At 39.3% G+C, this 12,696-nt stretch overlaps 1 protein-coding gene and 1 long non-coding RNA gene across 2 annotated transcripts in view; one reads left to right on the forward strand and one right to left on the reverse strand.

The window, feature by feature from the left end:
- Positions 1-10,530, forward strand: part of LOC310658535 (uncharacterized protein) — a 108,135-nt gene extending 97,605 nt beyond the window's left edge. The window contains exons 10-12 of the mRNA XM_083400612.1: positions 3,661-3,815; positions 3,906-4,138; positions 9,270-10,530. The gene's annotated coding sequence lies outside the window, so the exon portion shown is untranslated. The remainder of the gene's footprint in view (positions 1-3,660; positions 3,816-3,905; positions 4,139-9,269) is intronic.
- LOC310658541 lies at positions 8,217-9,271 on the reverse strand. Its single transcript, XR_014502360.1, has 2 exons — positions 8,580-9,271; positions 8,217-8,549 (listed from the first exon to the last, which is right to left on the reverse strand). It is a non-coding gene; the product is annotated as an uncharacterized lncRNA (long non-coding RNA).
- Positions 10,531-12,696: the final 2,166 nt, after the last annotated feature.

Below are 12,696 nucleotides of genomic sequence, written 5' to 3' on the forward strand. Positions count from 1 at the left end.
AACCCTTGAAACAATGGTCTTACTTAGCCTTAGGTAGCCTTACATGTTCAGGAAATCAGTGCTTGCCTTGTTGCATGAACAGTTTTCAACCAAGTGAAATCCACCACCTTTGCTGATCCCTCCCACCAACTGCCTTGTGAACTATTGGGGAGATTGCTGCAAGGGCATCATCTTTCTGCGTCAAATACGTAACAACAACAACAACAACAACAACAATATTTATACCCTACCCATCTGGCTGGGTTTCCCCAGCCGCAGCCCCTGTCTGCTATAGTCTTCCTGCACCAGTAGATAATGACTTGGAATTTCCAAAAACTACTATTACACCTACAAACCTCACAACAGCACCCTTGTGGTGCCAGCAAATACACATTGTGCAGATATTTGGGCTGCCAGATATACATCTTCTACTGCTCTTTATGTGGAACAATTTAGTCATCTTAGGACTCTGCCCCATGAGATTGGCTTGCCCATTTAAAAAAAACTTAGACACCCACTGTTTTCTATCCATAACCTAAGAATAAAAAGGCCCCTTTGCAGCAGCACGTTTGAATGTCATTGTAATGTCACCACTGTTAGCTGCATTTATGTATCTTTTTACAAGGATGTGCTTTGGGAGAAAATGCAGACAGCATCACTTATAATAGATGGCTCATTTGTAATTCTGCAAGCAATAAATCCAAAGTAATGTTATAATTTTGAATTCAGACAAGATTTCTGGACTATGCCACACTACTAGAGCTGTGTGTTTTTTTAACTACACATTTTTAATATTCAGAATTACAGTTAAATAATAATGCTTCAGTTAAGAGCTGCCTTAATAATTTGAACTCTCCCTCCAATCTTACTTTTTTTAAAGCACCGAAGGCATTGAAACTGAACTTGAAATTATAGAAGGGATTGCACCTTCATTCATTCCTGCAATTTCTGACATCTCAGTTTGAACATTGCCTTTCATACTACAATGCATGTGGGGAAGTCTAAATATATGATCCATTGATACTAATATTTTGCATTAACGTCTTAGTATTTTATAACAAAATGTATAATTCCACTGTTGTTACAGTGATATCCTTTGTGAAGTAAAGTGAAGTATCCAAAACCACTTTTGGATTACTAGAATTTAGTTTTGCAGTCAGTTATATGTGTCATTCAGTAGGATTGCCATATGTCTGGGAAAACGTGGACATGTCCTCTTTTGGGGGGCCAATGTGCCCCCCTGGCAGATTTTTACATTTTAAAATGTATTTACGGGACCGCTTCTCCTGGTATGCCCCGCCGAGGACCTTACAGTCCGCAAATAATAATATTGCGCAGGTCCCAGGCCTCAAGGACGTTAAACTGGCCTCAACTAGGGCGGGACTTGAAATCCTTCCCGAGGGCCTGCAAGATGGAACTGTTCTGCCTGGCCTTCGGTCCGGACCCAGTTTGACCCCCCTCTATGGGACTCTGTATGTTACCTCTTTGGGCCTTTTATCGGCTCATGTGGGTCCAACATGGATAGCTGGCCCTGATATATACTTGAGGTTCCCGACCCCCATGGTTGTAATTTCATGGGCAGTCATTTTATCCTGATTCTAATTTTTAAGCTGTATTTTAATCAATTGTTTGCTTGTGTTTTAATGTATTTGACATTTGATGTTAGCCGCCCTGAGCCTGGTCTTGGCTGGGGAGGGCGGGGTATAAATACAAAAATTACTTATTTACTAAAGGAAATGTCAGTGGGGTTTTTTGGGGGAATGGAGGGGTGGCTCAGGCTGCTCTGCATGTCATAGATGCTGCCACCCTAATAAAATACTTGAGGGGGCTGCCCCCCCAAAGTTGATGTGCATTACCATTCAAATGGTGTGTGAGAGCTGCATTTTGTTATCAATTATGTGGAGCAGGGCTTACCTTCCATATTTTATTCAAGTTGGCACTTCTGTAACACAGCATCTCAATCCTCAGAGTTTTGGAGACCCTTAATGGAAGAGCTGTTTTGACTAAATGATGCAAGTTGGCTTTGTCTGAAAATTCTGCGCAGCAGAATCATTAAATGAACATGAGCATAGAAAGTTTACATTCATGAAATGGTTTTAACATCCTTTCGTGAAGGCATCCTGGAGTAAAACTACATTGAAGTGCTCAGCAGTTTAAGGAATTAGTACTTTAATTGCATTGTTTAACCAATTACCGTATTTTTTGCCCTATAGGACGCACTTTTCCCCCTCCAAAAATGAAGGGGAAATGTGGGTGCGTCCTATGGGGCGAATACAGGCTTTCGCTGAAGCTTGGAGAGCGAGAGGATCTCGCTCTCCAGGCTTCAGGAAGCTCTGCGCAACCCTACGGAGCCCGGTGCGAAGCCGTGCCGGCCTCTGGAGGGTCGCACAGAGCTGCCTGCATTAGGAAGTCTCAGCGCACCCGGGCTTTGCACAGCTGTCCACAAGCCTGGGGAGACTGGCGCGGCTCCCTAGGCTTGCGGAAAGCAGGCTGTTCTGGGGGCTGGGGTCGGGGGAAGCTCGGGCTTCCCCCGCGCCAGCCCCGTGCCTGGGTGGGGAATTTTTTTTCCTTTATTCCCCCCCCCCAAAAAAACCTAGGTGCGTCCTATAGGGCGCTGCGTCCTATGGGGCGAAAAATATGGTAACTCAGCCTCAGTGTTTAATAATGTATTATAGGAAATAGTAAGTGAGACCTGTGGGCATAGGGCGGTATATAAATTAAATAAATAATTATGATAATAAGTCCAATAACTGGTATTTTTTGCTCCTTCTTTGCTGTATTATAGTATTCCATTTGTTCTAAGAAAATATTTACTTGCATACATTGATCTAGAGAGAAATCAGAGGCAATTATTACCAACAGATAATGCTAAAAAACTTACCGCTAAGAAATTCTAGAGGAATATATATATATATATATATATATATATATATATATATGTATGTGTGTGTGTGTGTGTGTATATATATATATATATTATACTAGAAAATTAATAATAACAATAGAGCTATATTTTCGGATGAAAAGGTCATGATGACATCATAACCAACTACTCATGATAGTCTGAGCTGTTAATGAAAATCCAAACCTAGCCATCCATACACCTATTCAGGATATTTATTTGTTTTTATAGCTGCATCTCTATTGTCTGGTGCTATTTCCGAAGATTAGTCCACCCAATCATCATAATCAGTCATCTATTTTCCTACAGCAAAAAGAAAATATTTCTTTATTTTTTTATTGAAAATACTGTTTTATCGAACAAAAAGAAAATTATGTTTGCATTTGCAAACAACAAAACCTTAGGAGATTTGCTAGGCATTGCAAATTAATAGTGGAAAAACAGAAGAATTATAATTAGAAAGGAAAATAACTTTCCTTTTTCATATACTTTGTGTGTTTGGGCGGGGGAGTGTGTGTGTGTGTGTCCCTCACCAGCTTCTTAGAAAATAATGCAATTCAGGCTGAGGAGAATTACCGCCGAGCAGATTCTATTTATCTGTAGCTTAAAAAGCAGCTGCGTTTTTGTAAAAACCAATGAATGTGGCAGTCCTACTTAAAGGTAGAAGAAAAAGAACACCCCTTGTTTTGTAATAAGGGGATTTTCAATTTAAAAGCGAGAGAGGGCCTGTTGTGTGAAGTATGGTTATTACATTCATTGTATTCTATCTCACCCACCAGGAGGCTAATAATGAAGGAGTCAGTAAAGGAGGCCAGTGCCATGGGGGTTATCTCACAGTCCCAGATGATGGCTAAGTTGAAGAAGGCAGAATCGCTTTTGGATGACATTCAGGTCTGAATGATGATTTAGAGAAGAAAAGGCTATTCTTCCCAAGGTAAACAGTCCATTTCATCTGTCGGCTGTATATATTGGTCTAAAATATGTTTATATAGATATCTGTAAAATTTACTTTTATCGCTTTCAGGTTTTTTTCTTTCCGTGTGACAGTGAGCTTTCCGCAATGTATTTCTGAGACAAAAGATGCACTACGGACTCAGCCACACCTAAAGGGAAGCTTTGAAAGAATTGCCAGGTTCACTTTTAATAATGAGATAAAAAATTGCCCACATGGAGTCAGCAGAAAATGAAACAGTGGCAGGCCTGCTGCAAATAATTCCAGCAAGGGCCAAGAGACTAGTTGAAAAATGACTTCATGAGGTGAATATCCTTAGTTCTTACTTACGGTTTTGTAACCATGCAATCATTTTCTCTTTTAGGAGCCATGAATGAAAGCGTATTTCAGCACAAGCGCATCTCCACGCTAAATGGCCCTCTGAACATTTGTCATTTGTGTTGAGTCCGCTGACAGACCAGCTATCCTTATTGCTGTTATTTATGACAACTAGTTTAATATATGTAAATAGGCACAAATAGCCGTCAAAAGGCTCCCAGAGTGGGAGACGTAATAAATGTGTGTGTCTGAAGCATCTATGTGAATGTGTGTCCGTGTCTTTGTTTGTCTCCTTGCTTCCTTGTGGCAATTTTGTCATCCTTCGTAGCTTACATTTTTCAAAGGGAGATGCTTAGAGATGCACATTGTGGTTTAAATTCTTCCCAAAACAAGTTAAATATATGAACATATTTAACTTGGGTTCTGTAACTAAACTTTAATTTCCAATACATGTATGCTTAAGACGACACAACTGGCATACATGGTGATATGTTAAGCATTACTCTCTGGGCCCCTCCAATGAATGAATAATCAGTTTTCAGTGCAAACTAAGCTTGAGAAATCAATCTATCATTGGGTCGTAGCCACTTTTGCTTTATTTTGCCCCATAAACAAACACATAATCAAAACAAGTTTTCTGAAATATCTAACCCCAAACCTTTTTGTCAGTGCTATTCATTTTTTTCTTTTATCAGACATGCAGCCTTCCCTTTTAAAAAATGGAAAAATTGGAGTCTGGGCTTCCTCCCTGCTGAACGTCCTGTAGCTCTTTGCTTCCTCCTTTTCATTTCAGGCTGTCAGCCAACAAGGGAGTGCAGCTGAGACAAACAATTTCCTTCTTCCACAAATAAAGGCTGCCATGCAATGCAAAAAGCACTGAAAGAAAACTTTCAACCCAAGGCTGTGTTTCTTAAGAAGACTCCCAAGAATGAAAGGATTGATCTGGCCCCAAGCCAATTTTGTTACGTGAATTTTGTTTGGCTAAGCAACAGCACAATAGTGGGGGGAGGAAAAAACCCGCTCTACTCCTCTCCTTCCTACCTTGCCAAAAAAAAAAGTTTCATGACTCTGTTTCCCACATATCGGAGCCATGTGATATCACCATGCCAACCTAGCATTAATCTTCCCCAAAATGACTGTTTCAAAAGAAACAAGGCCGCAGCTTAACTTGCAATGCCCTGAAATTCAAAGCTGAATTAGGAACAGTGGGCATAATTAGGCCAAACTTTAACCATGTCCTGCTGAGTTCGATGAAAAAGTTAATTATGAGCTTCTGTTTCTCCTGTTTATATCAAAGGGTTTAGAAGTACTTAACTTGGACTGGATTTGGCCCATTTTTCCTCTTATTTTCAAAAGAATGGTTGTCAAAAGAAGATAGGCAAGAAATTTTTTTAAAGCACAGGGACTCCTATCATCTGTAGTCTCATAGAACTAGCCATGTGCAACAACCACTGGGCATAAGGCAGTTGCATATCATAAAAAAAGACACATCCATCCAATTGACTGGGTTACAGATGAACATCACAATAAAGGTGCAGATGTATAGGCAGATGGGCATTGCAATCCTCATAGAGTGAGCACAATGAGGGTTATTTCCTGTTGGATTGAGTCAGCTATGAAAGGGAGAGATGATTAAGGCTGCTTGAGTTGTGTATGTCAACATACATGAAGCGGCATATAACATAATTGAACATGCTTGTTTTGTATTGATATTAGTATTATAGTATATTTTTATCCCAATATGATATTGTATTTGTTGCCATTGCCCCCACAACCTGAGAGATAAAAAGGGAAACGAGTAGCTATTTACATTTTAATATATGTCATTTAAAACTCACCTAAAACACACTGGAAGGTTTGGGAGTGCATTAATCTGGACCCAATTAGCGCCTTTTTGTCCCTCAAAAGTGCAACCTGAGATTAATGAATATAAACAAGAGTTTCATATACAGTTTTTAAATCATTTGCATGTTTTATGCATGATAATTTAATTTATTTATGCACCTCCTTTCATTTATGGGTTTCACTTATGCTAAGCATAGGGTGTTAGACAAGAATAGGTTTGATAGGCAGCCAGAGAATAGTAATAGGTAAATAAAATAGAGGAGGCTTTCAGTGGTAATCATTAGCTGCAAATTAAAATTAATCCTAATATCAGGTGGGTTTTTTTTGTTAAGGTTCACGTAAGCTATTTTCTTTTATCATATTGATTTTAGCCTTGTGTGGCGTATCAGATATTCTTTAGTTTATGAACAAATGTGGAAGCAAATTTATTTTCAAAAGGCTTTGAATTTGTGATAGGTTCTCTTATTGACAATTCAATGACCCTAGAGACTTGTGTTTCAATTTGGCCAATTAGTGGGAATATGAAGACTAGTAATTTCATCTATGTAATACTGTACTGCATTAGTCCCAGGTCCTATGGATTCCTAGCTTGATTTGGAAATAACAGTACACGATCATTTCTTCACTGGCTGATAGAAATGTGACTGTGGGTAGGTGGTAGATTAAGTCTGGTTTGGGATATATTTAGATCCAGAGAAAGGTTTGCCTTTCAGTTTGTGGCCTTGAGTTTTGCAGCACTGGTACTGACATCACCATATTACCAGCTCCCTGTTAATCTGAGATGCTTTACTGTGCCTTTAGTGATGTTGTCTGTTCTCACCCCAACCCTGAAAGCAAATGGCAACACCAGGGAAATACATTGGGGAAGGCTGAAAGGATTCTTAAAAGTTTCCAAGGCAATGTTCATAGTTCCCTTGTCTTTTGTACGTGTTCAAAGATGTCTGTTCCAGTGCTCTTTTCTGTGGTGTCCTGTCTATTCAGTGGATTCAATGGCTGTGTGTTGTGACTGTCCCCCCAATCTGTTTAGCTAGCAACCTCTCCGAAGTCTAAATTGCTGTTAATTTGTGATGTAACCATTGTGGAGTGTGTGTTTTTTAATCATTGAAATGCAGTTTTAAAATGTTGAGCAATGTAGCATGAAATTCTCAGTTAGTTTGGAAATGGTTGTGAAATCATGTGAAGAAAATCAGTATTGCTTCTGATCAAGATAAATTCACTTTAGTGTTTTATGGCTTTTTATTCCTATGTGATAGTAATAAAGTCTCATGTAGGGATGGAAGCCATGAAATACATTGTGAAAAATCATCAACTAAGATGAGCCATCAGAATAGAATTGTAGTAGCAGAGCTGCTAACGATTATTGGAAAATGATGGAGTATGTTGTGTTGTTGACTTCCACGCTTGCACTGTTTCTTCATTGCCTCACCCTTAGAGTTTGAAGGATAAGGGAGCTAGTTTCGCACAAGATAATTCATCTTTTGAGCCAGCATCCAAGTCTTATCTTTTAATACATTTTTTAATTTTTTGGTTATTAAATACAACACTGTGCATGAAACACTGAATTATGTGAGCTATAAAATAAGCAAAACAAATTAAATTCTATTGCTTTATGAGGAGGTCCAGGTTTCTTTGCTCCCATACTCAGGAAATGATCCTCTAAACCAGAAGACAAGCTTTAGTCTTAATATTGTGCGCTGGAATGTTTTTTTTCTCAAAGCGTGTGCTGTTCCTTTTCCTTTCCTGACATGAATTCTGGGAAACTTGCAGGCTGATCCATTAGGGCAGATGGGGAACTGTCCAACCAACCTCAGTCTGCCCATAACCATCCCTCACCTGCCACTGGCTGTCAGCTTCCTCCCCTTTAATCTCAGCGTTCCTCTTGTAGAACTCTGTCCATAATAGGCTCTGATTCCACCTACTGTTGACCTCCCTGCCTTCTGCTCTGTTAGACCCAGTGTGCATGAGTCACCACTGTGGACTAGTATAGTTGTGGGACAGGGGAGCAGTGCCATGGGAAGCAGATGACAACCACATTCCTGTGCTGGTATTGCTGGTATATATGGTGCTCCTTTACAAACATGATTGCAGTGATATGGTACCTCAGCCATGCCACCGGGGCTTCTACACTCCCAAGAGTCTGCCTGGATACACTCTATTTACTCAGCATCATCAGCCTTGTGTATATCATTTTCTTTTTTTGTTGGTTATTCTGATCATGATGTATTTGGGGGACTATTAAGCAACGGTGTTACAGTGCTATCATTTATTTTATTTTATTTTTGCATCTATTATTTCTCTGTCTTTCCTCCCCCAAAGTTAAATTTAATAAAACTCACTTTTATCGTTTTCTGTTCCTCTTAAAAACAACAAATCTGACTTTCTCTTTTATCTCCACATCTCTTTCCCTAGTTGACTGTTCTGATGATGCAGCCCCAACAAGAGAAATAAGGGTTTTCCACTGCATGGCACACACAATTTAGGATGAAGTTAAATGACATGCTGAATGTATGATTACGATGGCATGTCATGGAGAGGTCCTAATCTGCATCAGAACTGGGGCATGGGAGAGAAACTGCCAAGGACATAAATAATAGCTCCCTTCTTTTTTGGGGGGGGGGGGGAAGCTAAGAATCAGGACAATGACATGGGAGGAAATAACACCACAGTCTCAACTCAGATAAGGGCTTCCTATAACTTCAGTCACATGTGTTGCCTAAGGTTTGTCCCTTAGATTAATTTTAAAGTATCACTTGTTTGAATAAAACAATTCACAAGATTAAAAGTAAACTGAACCACAGTTTGAGGTTGATCACTGTATGAATGACACCTTGTTTTACACATTTATTGGGTGACATTTGATGATAGCAAAGTACTCTGGGGGGATCATGATTGCAATGGCCATAAAAATGTCTTAGGAGTATGATCATGAGTCCTTTAGAGTTGCAGGGTTGATTTGAGTCCTATGAAATGCAATGGCATGGTTGAGATTCTTCATATGTAAGATTCCCCATGCCTGAGGAGGCACTGGCTGTTTCTACTTAGAGACAGAAGCTCCTTCTGCAATCAGTTTTTCCACTCCCATCCCACAGTGGTGAATGTTAAACAATGACTATCTTTTCCATGTCTGCAACTGCAGAGGGGCCCAGAGCTGTGGAAAGTTTTGGAGGAATGAAGATACTTCCATAAGAGTGGATTAGAAGATTTCATCCCTTTCTACTTACCTTTGTGAAAGTCGAATGTGGAGATTCTCAAGCTGTTTCTTTCTTAATTTAGGGCTACTGGGTCTCAATCAAAAGCTGAGAAGAATTGTTCCTGTTCAGTGGATTGGGTTTTATTTGCAGATGAATGGATGATCTACCACAAACTCAGTACCCAAGATGCAGTCAAGAGTCTCATCTACTCAAACATTTTGCTGCTCATCTGTGAAGTAGCCTATGTCCATAACAACTAAAACATAATGTTCCTTTGCAACTAGTACACCAACTAATTTGCACTTGGACTTTGTGGCAGAAAATCTACATGTAACAACACCTGTCCCTTAACTAGTACATGGCATTTTTGTGTGTGTTAAATAATGGGCATTAATACACTAGGTGGACTGACCAGTGTGCAGGTGGGGAAGGGCAGGTAAGGATGGGGAAATGTGAGAAATCACATACACTAATGTATTATTCTGATTATTATTATTATTATTATTATTATTATTAAAATTTTCTATGCCACCTTTCATCCAAAGCTCACAGCATGGTTTACAACATAAAACCACAAAAAAACATACCATAACAACACAATACGCCACACACCTCCTCACATCCCATCGGTCACTAAAAGGGATCTATCAAGTTGGTGAGGTTGAATTCTGACTGTAATAGCTGTGCAACAGTGTTTTCTGCTTTGATACTTTATTGGGGAGATTAAGCTGAATGGTGGGAGATGCAGTGCACAACTTCACAGTAGTACAACGTTACAGTGGAATTCATTTCCACATCATGGGAGTGATGGGCACAAACTTAAAGGGGGTTAATTCATGGACAATAAGCTTATCTATCTATGGCTAGTAGTCATGATGGCTATAGACTATGTCCTGTATATGGCAGTATGCTGCTGAATACCAGTTTCTGGGGAGCACAAATGCTACTGTATTCATGTCTTTCTTGTGGGTCTCCCATAATCTAGTTCACTGTGGGAAAGTAGATGCTGGACTAGATAGGTCTTTGGTCTGATATTATGTTCTTAGGACTCAGCACATATTTGGATGAAATATTATTGAAAGAGGTTCAACTTTCAACACTCTACTACAAGCGCAACCTAAAAGGTCCTGCAGATGTATAAAAACACCAAAACCAGAAATAGCATGGCAATGCATACTAGTTGAATCAGTAGCACTGCTCCCCATATCATGACGTTAAAAATGTTTGTTTCACATAATATCAACTTGGCATCGTGGAGAATGAAAAACATTTATGCCACTGAACTTGGTCCCACTCATACCTGAAAGTAACTTTTTTTGCAAATGTTATGGAGTACCTGCATTTTTTAAAAAAAAGTTTTGGAAAATGAATCCTGTATAATAATAAATCACTGGGTTTTTATTGACAAGCAGGATGATGTAACAAAACTTTGTGAAGTGCTGTAAATTTCTAGAAAAGCAATTTTACATATACCCCCAAAGCACAAAAAAATTCTCAGTATGACAGAAGCTGCTGAAAATTACCTTGCTTATCTCGTCTAATAAATTCTGCCTGTTCACTACATAATAGAGTTGTGTGTTTTTGTTTTTGTTGTTTAAACTGGTCACATCCATAAAACATCTGCTCATCACCAGTCAGAAAGTGAAGTTCAGGAATCCTAGCAAAGTCAGATTCTATTTTAAATATGATTGCTTAATTTTCTAGCAAAACATTTCTTACCCTTCTAAAAACCGGATGGTTCTTAATTATTTAAATGAATGAGTAAATATACAGAAATCCACTGTTGACCTTTTGTATCTTAAATAGGTCTACCTATTAATTAGTAAAAATGTCCTCAAAATGAATCTATTCTTCGTATGTTGAAACCAGGTAATAGATTTTGAAAAACATCCGGCACGAACCCTTAAACAAAACTTTATCTGTGGTGGTGGTGGTTGAGGTTGAGGGGAGTCACAGGACTATAAAGTCATATCCTCAGATTTATGACTTTTGCACCAGGTACACTGAAATACTTAGCTGTTAACTTGACTCAAAGGGCCTTCTGCAAGGCTTTTGTGCTTGAACACTAAGTATGGATGGTCTTAGCCTAATTACATGCATTTCAGCTTCAATACTGTTCAATCATAGCTTCATTCCATCCTGTTTTAGTGGATGCTTTTTTTAGTGTGCACAAAAGTCCACATTTAATTGTATTTTGTGCACCATTGTTATATAAAATACGCACTTTTTAAAAACAAACAAACCACAAGGTACGCTTTTTGTTTAAAAATGACTCTTTAATCATTCTAGTATGAGACAGGGACAGAACTTGTGATTTCAGATGGTCAAAGCATAAACTTGGCAAATAACAGATCTATTCCATTGTAATTTTACTATCAAGTTCTATAAGGTTGCATCTAGAGCACAGCTTCTTCCATGCCTGTTTAACAGTGGTAGTACTATAACAAATAGAAGAGCAATAGCCTAGGATTTTGCTAGAAAGATCACTCTTTTGAACTGTGCTCATTACACTGATCATTCTCTAGCCGAGACTGCTACATGAACGAGTGCTCTTGACACTTGGAAAACCCTTGGTCTGGGAACACCTTAAGAAGTGATGCTGCACACTACAATTACATTAGGAGCAGGCTACAGGTGGTGTGAGGAATACCACATGCTTCTCTACAGGTAGTCCAATTTCACTAGCATGTACAGCTATGCTTTTTTAACAGCACATATAAATGGTGACTGATGCTACAGGATCTTGAATCTTTTGTTCAGTGACTATGGTCCACATTTGCCATGCCTTTCCTGTTTTTCCCCTGTTGCATGGCTATTTGCTGAAAATTAGAGCAATAAATTCATGCAAATGAAATGCATAACTTAGAACAAAACACTTGCAAGTCTCATCAAGTTCAGTGTTGGAGGGTATGGATACTACCTAAACAGTGTCATTTGAGGGATAACACATTCCTCCGCCTGGTCTGAATTCCTGGTGTAACATTATAGCAGCATGCACTTTTCTACTCTATCCTATGCTCTGTCTGAAGTGAGGGCAACTCATTTCCCCTGCAGGGAAGTACAGAAGTTTCAAATGAAAGAGGAGCTTGCATCATTCTCCGTTCAAATATTTCGCAGGAAGCACAAACAGAAACACTTCCCTTGCCCTTTCAACACACTGGCCTTAATCTGGAGAAAATTAATTGCCCTTAAATCTCACGGAAATCATTCAGACTGAAGTTAATGATGATTAACTATATCCCACTGATTTAAAATGAGCTTCGGCGTGCCCATTCCCCCCCCCCCCCGATGGAGATCTGTATGCAATATTCAAATGCACTAAATGCCCATCTAGTCCAGCATCCTGTGGCCAAGGAGGTGCTTATGGGAGGCTTTCAAGCAGGACCTGAGTGCTGTGCAACATCACTCTCCCCACTTAAGATTCCCAGTAAAAAGGTAAAGGGACCCCTGACCATTAGGTCCAGTCATGACTGACTCTGGGGTTGCGGCGCTCATCTTGCTTTATTGGC

The sequence above is a fragment of the Podarcis tiliguerta genome (genome assembly GCF_965153285.1).
Source record: "Podarcis tiliguerta genome assembly, chromosome: 10".
NCBI lineage: Eukaryota > Metazoa > Chordata > Lepidosauria > Squamata > Lacertidae > Podarcis > Podarcis tiliguerta.